This window comes from Calonectris borealis, chromosome 3 (genome assembly GCF_964195595.1).
Source record: "Calonectris borealis chromosome 3, bCalBor7.hap1.2, whole genome shotgun sequence".
In the NCBI taxonomy this organism is placed as follows: Eukaryota; Metazoa; Chordata; class Aves; order Procellariiformes; family Procellariidae; genus Calonectris; species Calonectris borealis.
Window position 1 is genome coordinate 40,654,292 of NC_134314.1, and position 13,107 is coordinate 40,667,398.

The 13,107-nt window shown below is 38.9% G+C and overlaps 1 long non-coding RNA gene and 3 other non-coding genes across 10 annotated transcripts in view; all 4 read right to left on the bottom strand.

Moving 5' to 3' along the window:
• Window positions 1-5,419: 5,419 nt before the first annotated feature.
• LOC142080284 (uncharacterized) overlaps window positions 5,420-13,107 on the bottom strand; it is a 116,495-nt gene continuing 108,807 nt past the window's right edge. For 2 of the 7 annotated variants that reach the window (XR_012672941.1, XR_012672936.1), the window contains exons 2-7: window positions 11,459-11,514; window positions 10,575-10,644; window positions 9,885-9,967; window positions 8,617-8,646; window positions 7,674-7,718; window positions 5,420-7,046 (exon numbers count right to left, since the gene is read on the bottom strand). This is a non-coding gene — a long non-coding RNA (uncharacterized LOC142080284). Of the gene's footprint in view, window positions 7,047-7,673; window positions 7,719-8,616; window positions 8,647-9,884; window positions 9,968-10,574; window positions 10,645-11,263; window positions 11,339-11,458; window positions 11,515-12,369; window positions 12,395-12,515; window positions 13,038-13,107 lie in introns of those variants that run through there. The other 5 variants (XR_012672942.1, XR_012672938.1, XR_012672939.1 and 2 more) reach the window with 5 other exon arrangements.
• On the bottom strand, window positions 7,228-7,298 carry LOC142081504 (small nucleolar RNA SNORD50). The gene has a single exon (XR_012673367.1). It is a non-coding gene; the product is annotated as a small nucleolar RNA SNORD50 (small nucleolar RNA).
• On the bottom strand, window positions 8,468-8,540 carry LOC142081507 (small nucleolar RNA SNORD50). The gene has a single exon (XR_012673370.1). It is a non-coding gene; the product is annotated as a small nucleolar RNA SNORD50 (small nucleolar RNA).
• LOC142081506 (small nucleolar RNA SNORD50) lies at window positions 9,667-9,733 on the bottom strand. The gene has a single exon (XR_012673369.1). It is a non-coding gene; the product is annotated as a small nucleolar RNA SNORD50 (small nucleolar RNA).

Consider the following 13,107-nt stretch of genomic DNA (forward strand, 5'->3'; position numbering starts at 1 on the left):
CCCAACCTTGGCCGATGGGCCCATAAGAAAGCTTATGCTGGGAGATAGCCCAAGCTTCCACAGATGATCTGCTCTATCTATAGAAATTATAACTTCAGGAAAGACCAAATATGTATACCCCTTTTGTGAATTTAAAAGCATTTTCCAAGTTGAAAATCAACAATACTTTTAAATTTTCCTGGTCATACTTCAGTGAAAAAATCACAACCAGAAAACTCAAACTAGCCTGGGAACAGCAGCAGATAAGACCAAGAGGCAAAACACCTCCAGGAGCGCTACCTCAGAATAACAGAATACCTCTTCTTGGTAGAGCATTTTCTTCTCTTACAGGTAGGTAAGGATACAACACAGTGTCATTATAGGCAACCATCCTGGTCACTGTCAGATTTCTTCAACCCAAAACAGAAGCTAAGTGGCTTTTTCCTTTGAAAGCTAGTGTGGTCAGGTAATAGCCATTAGGAAGACAACAGTCCTTACACCACAGCTCACTAATGACACATTGTTCACAAGATCTTCTGCATAACCATGGTAGAGGAACTTAAAAATTGAAATCAAAAGGGCCAAAGTATGACATCACCCACCATATGTCATAGCCTCAGAACCAGTGCCCTGAAGCCAGAGGCTGGGAGCACTACAGGGCATTTCATTTCTGAGGGTAGGAAATCAGGCTGGTGTCACTGCAGAAGACATAGCAGTGTGGATTTTGAGCAAAAAAGTCTTCATTCTCAACAACTTCTATTTTTTGATTCTTTTGGTGGAAGATCTTTCATTTAGTAAGTATTTGACTTTTTACTCCTCCAATATTCTAAGACTCGATTTGCACTTAAGTCCAATATCCAGATACCCTGATTGCTAGTCTTATATGCAAAGGCTACCCTTTCCTTACAGGACTATCTCCTCTCCCTATGGTAAGTCATAGGCACCATAGGCTGACACATTCAGACAACCCCAAGAGGTTTAAGTGTTCTTTAAGAAGCATACCCTCAGAAACGGGGAGAACATCTAAAAGGATGTTTCTCCTCCTGCCATCTTATCAGGCAGTAGCACTGGTCTTGTTCAGTTCTTGATAATTTCAGATCCTCACAAGAACAGGTGAGGTCTCCCCATGTCTCTCCAAATCTGTGGAATTTCTAGCAAGCCATCTTTCTTCATATTTGTAAGCTAAAAGCTTTGAACTTTCCCATAGCCAGCAGGCTCATAATGGGGCTGCACTTTTATAGAAAATATATCTCGCAGTTGCTACAATTGTTCAGTCTTGCTTTTCTAATTAAAAAACTATAAACTACATCAAACTCCTAGGAGAAAGTATTCATACTATTTCCAGTCTTCTCATCATAGCAGTTAAAAAAAGGCAAAACCACAGCAAAACAGCTTGCAGCTGTGGATCATCATATAAAGATCCCTTTACATGGAAAACAAGGTTTTCAGCAGCCTGACAGCCTGTACATCAAATTAGCAGAAACTATGCTGACTGACTTTTCATTAGCAACAGAACTTGTTAAGTTCAAGTACACATAAATGAAGACAAGCCAATTCTGGCAACTGTAAGAGCACTTCTTCAAAAACATGTTTTCAAAAACCCAGACACTGTTCTCCCCCATGAAGTTTTTTTGGGGGTACATTCTCAGCACTGTGATACTGTTTATTATAAAACACTATTTTAAGATGTTCTGAAGTTAACTCCCAGTCCTGCCGTTAAACTTGTGTTTTATGTGGTTTATAATCTGTAAAACAGGAAGAGGGGGGAGCATTAATTCCAAAACCAAACCTCTTTTTTGTTTGCAATAGCAAATAGGTAACTTAATAAAAACTTCAGAACCAGAAACTACACAATCTGACTATTTTCAGAAATGTTTATTCTAAGATACACCAGGGAATGAACAAGCGTACTCTGAACTGTTCAACTTGTGAAGTCCAAATGACATTAAGAACTGCCACTCACTGTATTTCAATATTGCACTTTTCTGATGGAGTGCAAGAAACTAAACTAAGACAGCAAAGCAATTTGCTTTATTTTCTGCTGCAGAAAATGAACCTAACTCCTAGACAGAGCTAACGTACTTAAAAAGTTTAAGTCTCAAATGTTTCTTTCAGGACTCTGTAGTATCACAACAGCCCTCATTCTGACTGAAAAAACAACCAACTAAGGCTAGGGAAAAAATTTTCCTATTTTGTCAAAGTTACATGAAGTACACCAACTTAATGGTAGCTGTACATTCCTCTTCAATGCTCTTAAGATGATTTAAAAATACCTTTACTTTTCAATCAACTTACCAGTTTCAAAATAAGCTCTAAGAATTTTTTTACATTTCAGCCCGTTAATCTTTCTAGCTTCTTTCCACATATATAAAGAATGACTTAACTTTATTTTAGGACAGATTTTAATCATTCCTCACCTGCAACCATAAAAACTAGTACTGTCATTGCTGGGACAATGTTCTTTCAGTTACTGAGAACTCCAGTCACAGGGAAAAAAATAGTGGTTATTGGTCTAGTGAGAAGCCTGAAGTAGGAAGTGTAGCTCAGGGGTACTGAAGGTAAGAGCACACATCAATACAAATTTTCACCTCCAACATAGCTCAATTAAGCAGTAAAGTTGGCATAACATTGGGGCCTTAACTGGACTCTGCTTACCACTGTTTTCATTAACATGAGAGTTGGAAGTGACACCGGTTTCAAACCGAAAAAAAAGCTTTTACTTCAGCTCCCTTCTAAGCCCCCCCCCCCCCCCCCCGCAATTACTAACATACACACTACTTCACATATTTTACAGCCCACATAACATTCATGTTTCACATCTTTTTAAAGAGAGATAGGTTGCAATTGCCAAGTAGTGTTCAAATACAAATTAAAATCTCCTCAGGAAATGCCCAAGCAAACTGCTGGAAAGGCTCTCCATAGTTCTCCTGTTTCTTATACTCGTCATCCTCAGACAGCATACTGAGCAAGGCAGACTTTGTCCCACTCAATACAGCCATTCTTCTGAGCATCAAACACCACTTTGTCCTCCGGAGCCTGCAGGAAGTTTGAGACAATGGCAGAGAAGTACTGTCTTCATAGCCCCGATCGCTCAACTGGACTATCAACTAAAAAGCCACATCATGTTTCAAAGAAAATGGAATGCATCATTTTAATTTTGCTTTTCTAGTTTATATCCTCCAAGGGAAACAGACAAGGGCAGACAAGCAAAAATGCTTGTAATACCGGTTCTAATAAAAAGCACAGAGAATGTAAATCATCGGCCACATACATTTACATAGCATACGAAGGCCTCCTCCATCTGTACTCCACTTACCTGAAGTTACCATTTACGTGTTAAACTCATTCATACTCTAAGTTATAACTCAAATTTTGTCCTCTGAACTGTGGGAGGGGGTGTGCAGAAAAACGTCTGACCCAAAGTCAGAGTTAAATACTCTCCAATGTAAAGTACCTTTCCTTGGGCATCTAACACTTTGCTCGCTCTGCCATGTCCATGTTAGACTGTTACTTAATTGCAATGCCCGTTTTTAATTGGTAAATCTCATACCCAAGCTTTATATGGCAAGTTTATACAATTAAGAGCCTGCCAGCACCAGAAGGCAGCAACCTCACTGAAGCTGGCACATGATGTAACTGCAGCCGAGGCAGCACGCTTCTCTGCAGGCTGGTAGCCTGACAGCAGAGCGTACGCTGAAATTTCTGTTCACTAGGACTTGTTACTTCAAGCAGGCTTCACACCAGCAAATGCACTCACATAGCAGTGGGGTGCTGTGGTGAGATAACCACGGCTAGCTTAGTTTCGCTCACTTGCAACTCTGTTTATACATCTACAGTCTCCACCGGCAAGACAAGTTCTTCAGCAACAGACAAAACCTCCTACCTTAACAGGACCTCATTACTTAAAAGGCAGCAAAGCACCTATGCAGAGCTACTCTTGTATCTTTGTTGTGGTTGCAAGGTAGTCTTGTTTGTAAGCCCGCCACTCATTTAACTCAAAAAAAGGCTCTGCTTTTTCTGCCCAGTTACTAAGACCGATACATGGCAATATTCCAGAACAAAGTTTGTCTAACCATTTATTTCTTGGACCACAGCCCAACAGCCATGTGACACTTCTAAGCTGAACACTAATAATGGTTAGTGCAAGATTTCACCAGACTACTTAAAAGCACAAAAAAGCAAAGTGCTTCCATGCTGTTTACTACACAATTGTAAGCCAAAGCTTTGAATCTAGCAAGCTATTTTGTAAAACTGAGGCTTAATGAAGTACTTTTGCACAGAGAAATCTCATGCCATGTGTTCTGAACATGTCACAGAACTCTTCACATCTCCTTATCTCAATCACTTGTATAAAACATCTTATCAGACTCAAAAAACATACCAGAAGAATTAAATCCACAAGTGGTTTGCAAACACATTATCCTCCTCTCACTGAGCAACAAAGCCATTACAAGTAGTATTCTTTCCATCTTAAATACTATTAATACACATTTTTAATTGGTTACCCATCTTCTGCAGCCCTAAAGCACAGAGCATTCATACAGAAAGGTTTGCAGCTAATAGCCAATATGCCTTATCAGTGGCCACATCTACTTTCTTCTATGCCAACTGAGAGGTTCATCTTTTTCAAGATTAAACACTGCTCCTGGAGACAGGCCACCGCCACAACCTGATATGCAAGGTAACAAGATTCTCTGGCACCCTTACCTAGTACTGTCAATCCTAGATCAGAAATCATCCCCAAGGAGTGTTTTAGAAGACACAGAACAAGATTGATGTGAAGTACTGTGGGTACCTGAAGTGCCACCCACAATCGTGAAACTTTCTCTAGTCTTTTATTTGATCCCAGAAATCACAAGAGAAACTCATTCTCACCAATTTTACTGGCTATACACATAGCAGTATCTCCTCAAAAGCTTCCGTATTTCATATCAGCATCAGCCCAAAGGATAAAAACATGGTACCTTTACACTCTAAAATGTGTGCCACAAACATACTCTTCTGACCCTGTAATGCAAGTCATACACAGATCCTTTTAGAGTATCTAACAAAATACTTACCAAATATTGCTGCTGCTTTACCTATTTCTCTGGTCTTCAACATCTTTTTTCCTCCAGAGAGACTGACCTAGCTAGGACTGGCAACTTTTTGACTTACCATCCAAGTGCTTCACTAGATGCTGTCAACAGCACCCAGACTTTTCACAGAACTGCAGTGGGCAAAAGATAGAGACCGGTCTCTTCCCACTTCTGAAGTGCATCATCACTAATAGAGTTTATGTTGTCCAGCAGTCACCCGAGCACAACGTGGAATATCATGTGTCCAGTATGTGCTGTACCAGTCAGCGCAACAAGGCCACGTTGCCTTTGTAACTCTTGCAAAGTACAAGCTGTCAGGGAACATCTTGGGGCGACTACAGACCTGACATGCAACAGCTATGTTTTTTCACATCCTCATCTTTATTCAAGAAAAAGCACGTACAAAACATGGCACATGGAAATACCTACCCTTGTCAGTAACATTCGTTAAACAACAATAATAAATCCTGTTGAAAGCAATGAAGGGAAAGCTGTTCTGTAGTGAACTTCTACAGGTTCTGATACGTTCAATAGACTTGATTTACCCAGTTGCTTGCTGAAAAGGAGCAGCCTTTAGCCAAAGTAGCTGGTTACTGCTTATTAACAATAACCAAAGCATAGGACATGCTGGGTGAGCCAATACACTCCTGGAGTTCTGTCATATCCTTAGTGTACGTTTTAGTAGTCGGATACTTATTTTTGACATTCACAATGCTTTAGGTGCTGCTACTGGTATTGTTTTGCACTTCATGCATAACAATTTTTTTCTGGTTCGACAGAAAATTGGGCTTTTCATGGAATTTGTCATTTAGAAATAGGCATATTCCATGAGCTGTAGGAATTCCTCCAACTCTCTAAAGGAAGAGAGCTGCTGGGATCCAATGCAGTCATTTTTGCCTGCATAGATAGTTTTTCTGTATTTTGGTGCATTTTGAAATGATTCATTAACTGTAGCTCTATCAATTTTTAGGTATCATGCTATTCTCATGTTTCTTCCTTCATAAAGCATTCCTGACAATTAGGTTTAGAGTCATTCTTTAAGACAGATTGCATCTTATGTACATAATGATCTGTCCTTAAAATCCAATTTACTTGGTGACCAATTTATGATCCCTCACTCCTCTGTGGAAGAGCACCAATTTGCTGAATACAGCAAATATGCTGCTACTGTGATACAGCACCATTAGTTTTCAAGTGACTGCTCAAAGCACAAGTTCCAATGTGTGTACTCCCTTCTCCCACTACTGACCTTTTTCCCCACATAGCAAGCAGGTAACATCACCAGCGTATTCCTCAAAGAGCAGTTCCACTGTTGTGGTCTTTTCATGCTAAAGTGGCAGTCCATAAAAACCCCAGTTCCTCTCTCCCTCACTAGATACAGACGGCAATGCAAGCTTTAGACCTTGCCTTTTCCATAACCACAACTTTCCTCACAACACCTGAATTTATTTCTTACAAGTGTTTCATGTTTATGCTTCCATACCACTATCACCTCATCTACTTCCTCCTATCTCCTGGAGGACACCACCCTCAAAAAGCAGACTCATCGGTTTGAATTTGTGTACCTATTTTTCTTTCTCCCTGTCTTTACAGGGCCTACCTGTGAGTTCCATTGTTTTGAGTTATTACAGTTCTTCAGTATCAGTCTGTATACCCTTATGATATTTTAAAAGGGCAAATACTCTCAGGGATTTTTCCATGTATTGAAGCTCAACACTCATTTCCCTAATATTGCTGCTATCCTTCCTACAGAGAGCAGCTCCGTGTTTTGGGAAAAATGCTATTTTAAATACGCAGAGACAGTGATTTTGGTTCACATGCAGTTTCTGAAAACAGTATCCACTAAACAAAATTGCAGCAGCTGTTTCAGCAGGCTTTTAACATGGCATCCCACTCCAAGCCACAAAAACTCTTCAGGTGTTACACCTCCTTCCAGTTAAGATCACCCACATTTGTCAGGCAGCACTGACAAAGCGTTCCAACTCATCACTGGAAGAAGAGAACAAGGTCTAAGTAAAACGGTTCATTTGAGGGAGAAATTTCAATTTGCAAGTAAGCACACACCACTTTGTATACATTACAATGTTACCATTTCTGTAAAAAAAAAAAACTAAAACCCCATAGATGTTATAATACTTCTCAGCAAGTTTAAATCAAATCTTTTGGTCTCATCTCAGATTCCGGATCCGTATTAGGTTTTTCAGCAAGGAATTCAGGTTCGGGATAGGATCATCACAGATGAGACAAAAGCAGAAAATGTAAATTTAATAGGAAATGTACTGGTTTTCTATAGGATTTCTGATTGCAATACAAAAATTCAACAGTCTCCAGTCCTTTGACATACTTTAATAATAATGTACGCTTACTTAGAAGTCTGCATGTAGGTTTGAAAGCTAACCACGGTTAGGTACAACTATCAGCACACATTGTGCCTTGGGGAACAAGTGTTCTTAAATTCCAACTATGTACAGAATTAATTACTATACCAACTTACTACATCAACTGATCAATTACTGCATTAAGTATATAAACTGTCATAATATAAAAAATTCCCAAACTGTAAGCACAGAGTTACTTTAAATGAGAAAAATGTTTAGAAGCTTTTCAGTTACATACCTGAATAAGCTACAAGCATTTGTTCCTATATTTTTGACCATCTTCCTGTCAAAAAAAAAAAGACATTTACTAGTTCAGAAAATTTTCTTCCATCACTCAAAACACAACTTGCTATCTGTTTAGTCTCTCATACAGACCAAACTGCATTATTAAACATGTTGGATTAGTATCAGTACTCCGCAAGTTCTGTTAAACTTAGAAGTGTTGTCATGCCACAGTAAGATCTATTTTGCTTCTCTTGCCCAGCTATTGCTCAACTTGGCTACGAGCTATGATAGGCAGCTAATCAATCAAGCATAATCCCCCCTCTCCTATCAGAATCAAAAAGTTCATTACTGAAAATTAGCTAATACCTGGTTCTCAGCTTCTATCAAAACATTAAAAACTCCAGAAGCTAAAATCCACCAACAAGCAAGCATTGAATAAAAAAGTGCATCCAGACCACATTCTTCTACGTACGACTCTCCTGCCAGCAACAGGAAAATTGAGACTACCTCTGAACTAGAACCGAAAGTTCAAAAAAGCCAAGATAGATCATTAAATGTTTCACCCTGTTTTCCATAGTGCAGATACACACAAACCCCACTCCACTGCAAATATGCCATTTGTAATACAACGGTTTACATGTCACCTCCTGCTTATAAATGGGGTTGACAATAATGAAGTTTTTAAAGCAGTCATTTAAAAATTATCATTAGTTATTTAAACCAGTTTTGCTGAGTTTCAAGGTATGTACAGACTATGAAGCCTATCATCTTCAAACACTTCACCTGTTCTGGTGTCAGAGTAGTCTAAACTTAGAAGTCAGATTCACATGTGTTTTTCATCAAGCAATCAATCAGGTTCAGGATAGGTTCTTCACTGATCAGACATACCAATAGTTTTAAGCATAACTCCCACACCAAGCTTTTAAATTAATCATAACATTTATTGGAATTCATACCTTCAGTTGAGAAGCAGCCTTCAAGCATCTCTGCAAAGACATAAAATGCACTGGTTAGTTACACTAACAAGGCTTGCTACTTCCAAATTTTCTCTAAATCAGCCGTGTAAGTCACTCCACTTCCTACTTCTAATATTGCCTGTCTAAACAATACACCATTTTATAGGTAGCACTGCTGCACAAGAAGTTTCACTTACATGAAACAAGCCTGGGACATCAAAAGCCTGTTCATCAAAAGAAACTGCTGGTAGTTAGCAAGGTGTTTAAAGGTACCTTTCTTTAATAAGGAGTGGAATAAAATTATAGATGTTGTAGTAAGACAGGAAAATTAGAACTTGTCCTCACACTTTAGATTTTAACTTTTTAAATAAAAACAAACTGTGGATACTCAAGAACAGTGCAATTAAAGTGAACTTCATTGAAAAAGATTACATTCAGATAAGGTAAGAATGAAGTTCTTGGAGAAACCAATACTCTTAATGCACAGTAAGCATTCATGAGCTGCATATACTTGCAGCAGGCAAAAAGCAATGTTATACTAGCCCTTGTGAATTAGTTTAGCTCTGGAGCTGAAACAGCTTTATAGAATTAGAATTCATTACAATTCACCACCAAATTTCACCTTTAATCATTAACATTACTTTTCCTAAATGCTCCTATCTGAGTAAGCCCGAAGTTAACAAACAGTCCTAAGAAGGTCAAAGCGCAAACATCATCACTAGCTTTCAAACACTAGCAACACTTCCTTACCAGGGCACTTTTAATACCTGGCTAATGTTTGTTATTTACCCACTATAAGGCGGGATACCTCAAATTATAGGGGTCTAACACTTCCCTCTCTCTCTGCTCTTTAAAGATGCTAGGTTTTGCAACAGCACATATCCATGTCAACATGGACCTGAGGTGAGTTTAAATAATGCACCAACATCCTTATTCACAACACGCAGCATGGTGGCATCTACCTTGTACATGGGGACAGAAATAAAAGTAACACCAACTGGGATGACTGAAAGATTAGGTGTCTTTTGAAATAATTATTTAAGTGGTTTCATCTCAGTAGCCAGATCCGTATGAAGTTTCTCATCAACATATCAGGTTTGGCAGTTTCATCATGATTCACCACTTAAGTATCAGTGACTGGGAACTGCAAAGCAGTTCATACATTCATATATTCCACAAAATAAGCTTTGCGTCTTTCATATGCAGATGTACTGAAAGAGAATACGTTACAATTAACAAAAAATTTCAGCTGTTTAATCAATAATTACCTCTATCTGTTGTACTACAGTTGCCAGTAAATCTTTCATCAGGACGCCTGACATTCCCATTATTAGAAACTGTTCATGCCATTCTAGAAATTGGAGTAGAATAATCAATTACAACATGTTCAAGCACAATATAGCACAACTCATTAGGAACAACCAAGTTTTACTCTTGTGGATCCCCCTTCCTCCCAACCACTGGTCATAAGCGTTTGAGTCAAATTAAATTGAGTACAGATCCTGAAGTTATTTCTTAGCATTTGCAGAAGGTAAGAATATCAGTTATACTCTTTAAAAAATGAATACACCTTTTTATTAAAAAATTGGAACCACATTTGCCTGTTTATATTAATAAGTCTCTAGATGTCCCCTTTGTTTTCTTCGCTTGAAGACTTTCTTATACTAATCTCCCAATAAAGTGCAAATTCAGAACTAAAAACCATCTTGAGGTAATCTTTGTCAGATTTAGTACGAACACTTCAGACAGGCATTATTTTACCAGCTCCTCTGACAGTGACCCAAATAACTATTCACCAGCTCTCCAGCCTACACAATTCTAGACCATGTCAAACATGCCTGAAATACAATGATACCTCAATTTTAAAGCTAATGACACACCTACTAATTTGATCATACGTGTATTTTGCTAATCTATTTATCATATTAATTTATCCTCACTGATCATTCAAAACATACATAGCTTTCAGGAAAATCCACTTGTGTGTACCAAGTATTCTTCTACTTCTGATGATGCTTCCACGAAGGACTAAAATTCAAATGAAACAAAAATTATCGGTCTAGCATCACCTCTCATGTTACTATGTCAGAAACAATCACCAAGCACTAAAAATTCAGTTTTTCATACAACTACTCAATATTGGTCTAGAACAGTCTTCAATACCTGACAAATTGAAATTTTTTATGCACTAGAAAGAAAAATTACCCTGAATTGGTTTTGGACCTTTTTGCAACTATTACAATGTCTGAAGAACCATGACATTCAAGCTTCTATTTCAAAATTATTTATATATATGAGTGGCCATGCATTTATTCACAATGCAATACTACTATCTGTCCATAGTTTACAGGATCATTACCTCAATAATTATGTCCAAATATGGTCATGTACGTAGATTCATATTAACTCCAACATACACCCAAGGCCAGACAGCTAACTCGTACCATCTCCAAAATCAGTATAATTTAGCACAAGTTAATCAAGTGATTTATCATGTGGGTCTTCATGCTTATTTAAATGCCAAAGCAAAAGAAATGAAACTATGAACAACTGACCTAAGGGCTGACCTTAACTCAGTGAAAAGCACAAAAAAAATCGTCAAATAATTACTCATCAGTTTGATGGCAACTATGAAAATGCAACATACTGTAATTGTTTCTCCTTTGTCCCACTCAGTAGCCATATAAAGATGACAACCCACTGGCACTTAACACATTCCGTACTTTTGACAGACAAAAATATGGAAACCGAGTAAGAAATGGAAGCATTTATTATCTTGATCAATGATAGAAACGTAGTGTTACTTCTAGAGCAACAAAATTAAAAAATCCAGAGCAATTACCTTAATGCTTCTGTACAATGTATTGGACACCACTGAAAACTTCCTCTCCATCATACCTAAAAACAAACAGTAAACAAACTTTAACACTTGAAATCAGCAGATTCTTATTAGTAAGCCACTAAATCACACACATTATGAGAAAATAGTCACCAACAATCTCTCCAGTCTCAGAAGCTGTAATATGCGAAGTACTTAAGTTTGCAGGAGGCCTTTTAGAAAGCAGCAAGAAATGCAGCCAGTTTTAAGTAACAAAGGAATTATGAGTTACATCCACTTGAAATACCATATTAAAAGCACTGCAGAAATAACTGCATGTACCCACTATTAAACTTTAGTCCAAAGAATTTTTAACAAAAATACATCATCAAGGTTTCAGTCCTTTAAGTATAAGCACTGATTTTCAATTGGTTTAGAGAATTCAGTTTTAAACACGTAGCAAGTATTTAAATCTACCCATTCAACCAGCCAAAGAAACACGACAAAGTATTTGTTTTGTCATATACAATACTTAAAATATGCAGCTTCCAATAATAACGTTTCTCACTCTGCACTATGTAGATCGAATAGCAATCCAATAAAGATTTGTTCTGTTTCAGATTACAAAAAAAATTTAAGCTATGGAAAATAGCTCACTTATTACACCCAATAATCAAGGGTTACTAATGGCTTGTAGAGATTCAAAAATTTTACTGTGCGGTAATCTAACATATGACTCAGACTATCATTAGACAAGCTAATTAAACACAGAATGAATGCACCCGACAACTTCCTACAGGAATGCAACCATCTCCTAATTTTTGCTTGCAGATTAGAGCCTAGAATCCTAGCTACATTTTTTCATTGTATTGCGCGTTCTTCTAGAAGGACTATGGCTCAATGACATTAGCATCGCAAGAGGGGAAAAAAGGCACCTTAAGGCCAGAGGAATTTTGTGGGGTTTTCGTTTTTTTTTTTTTTTTTCCCCCAAATATATCTCCCTTTATTCTGCTGTCTCATTGCCTAGCAAAAAAAAAGGAAACATCGATAGTTAAAACGTTAAAGTAATCTCATGACTCACATTAAAAAAGCACGCAAAGATTGTGGTGTTTGTTTTTTTCTTGGGACAATATGTGGATTTTACAGTAACTGTATTTTTAAAAATCTTCTGTTGTAGGACAATTCCATAATGCCGATGGCCGAGCCCTCCGAAACACGTACAGGCACCACAAATGTGTGCACCAACCCCACCTCAAACGAAGGCGGCAACCCCACCTTTTTCAAGGAGCCCTAACCTCTCACCGAAACACCTCATTCTCAGCGCGCCGTTTAGGCCGACTTCATTCACCAGCGTTAGCCACCATTTGAAGTACTAATTCAAACAACCGAGTGACGTGGAAGGCCGCATCGCCCTGGCAAGGGGCCGCTCCCAGCCCCAGCGATTGAGAGCTGGCGCCACTGGCGGGCACCGTTCGTTCACCAGCCCCCGAAGGCACCCGACGCGAGCCCCCCGGCGCCGGCCGGGCCGCCCAGCGATCAAAATGGCGTAGGCCAGGCAGCGCCTCGCCGGGCGCCGCCCGCACCAGGGCAAAATGGTACCCCGCGGCCCGCGCGAGCCGCCGCCGACTACCCCCCCCAGCGTGCCCCGCGCCGCGCGACACCGCTTCCGGCCG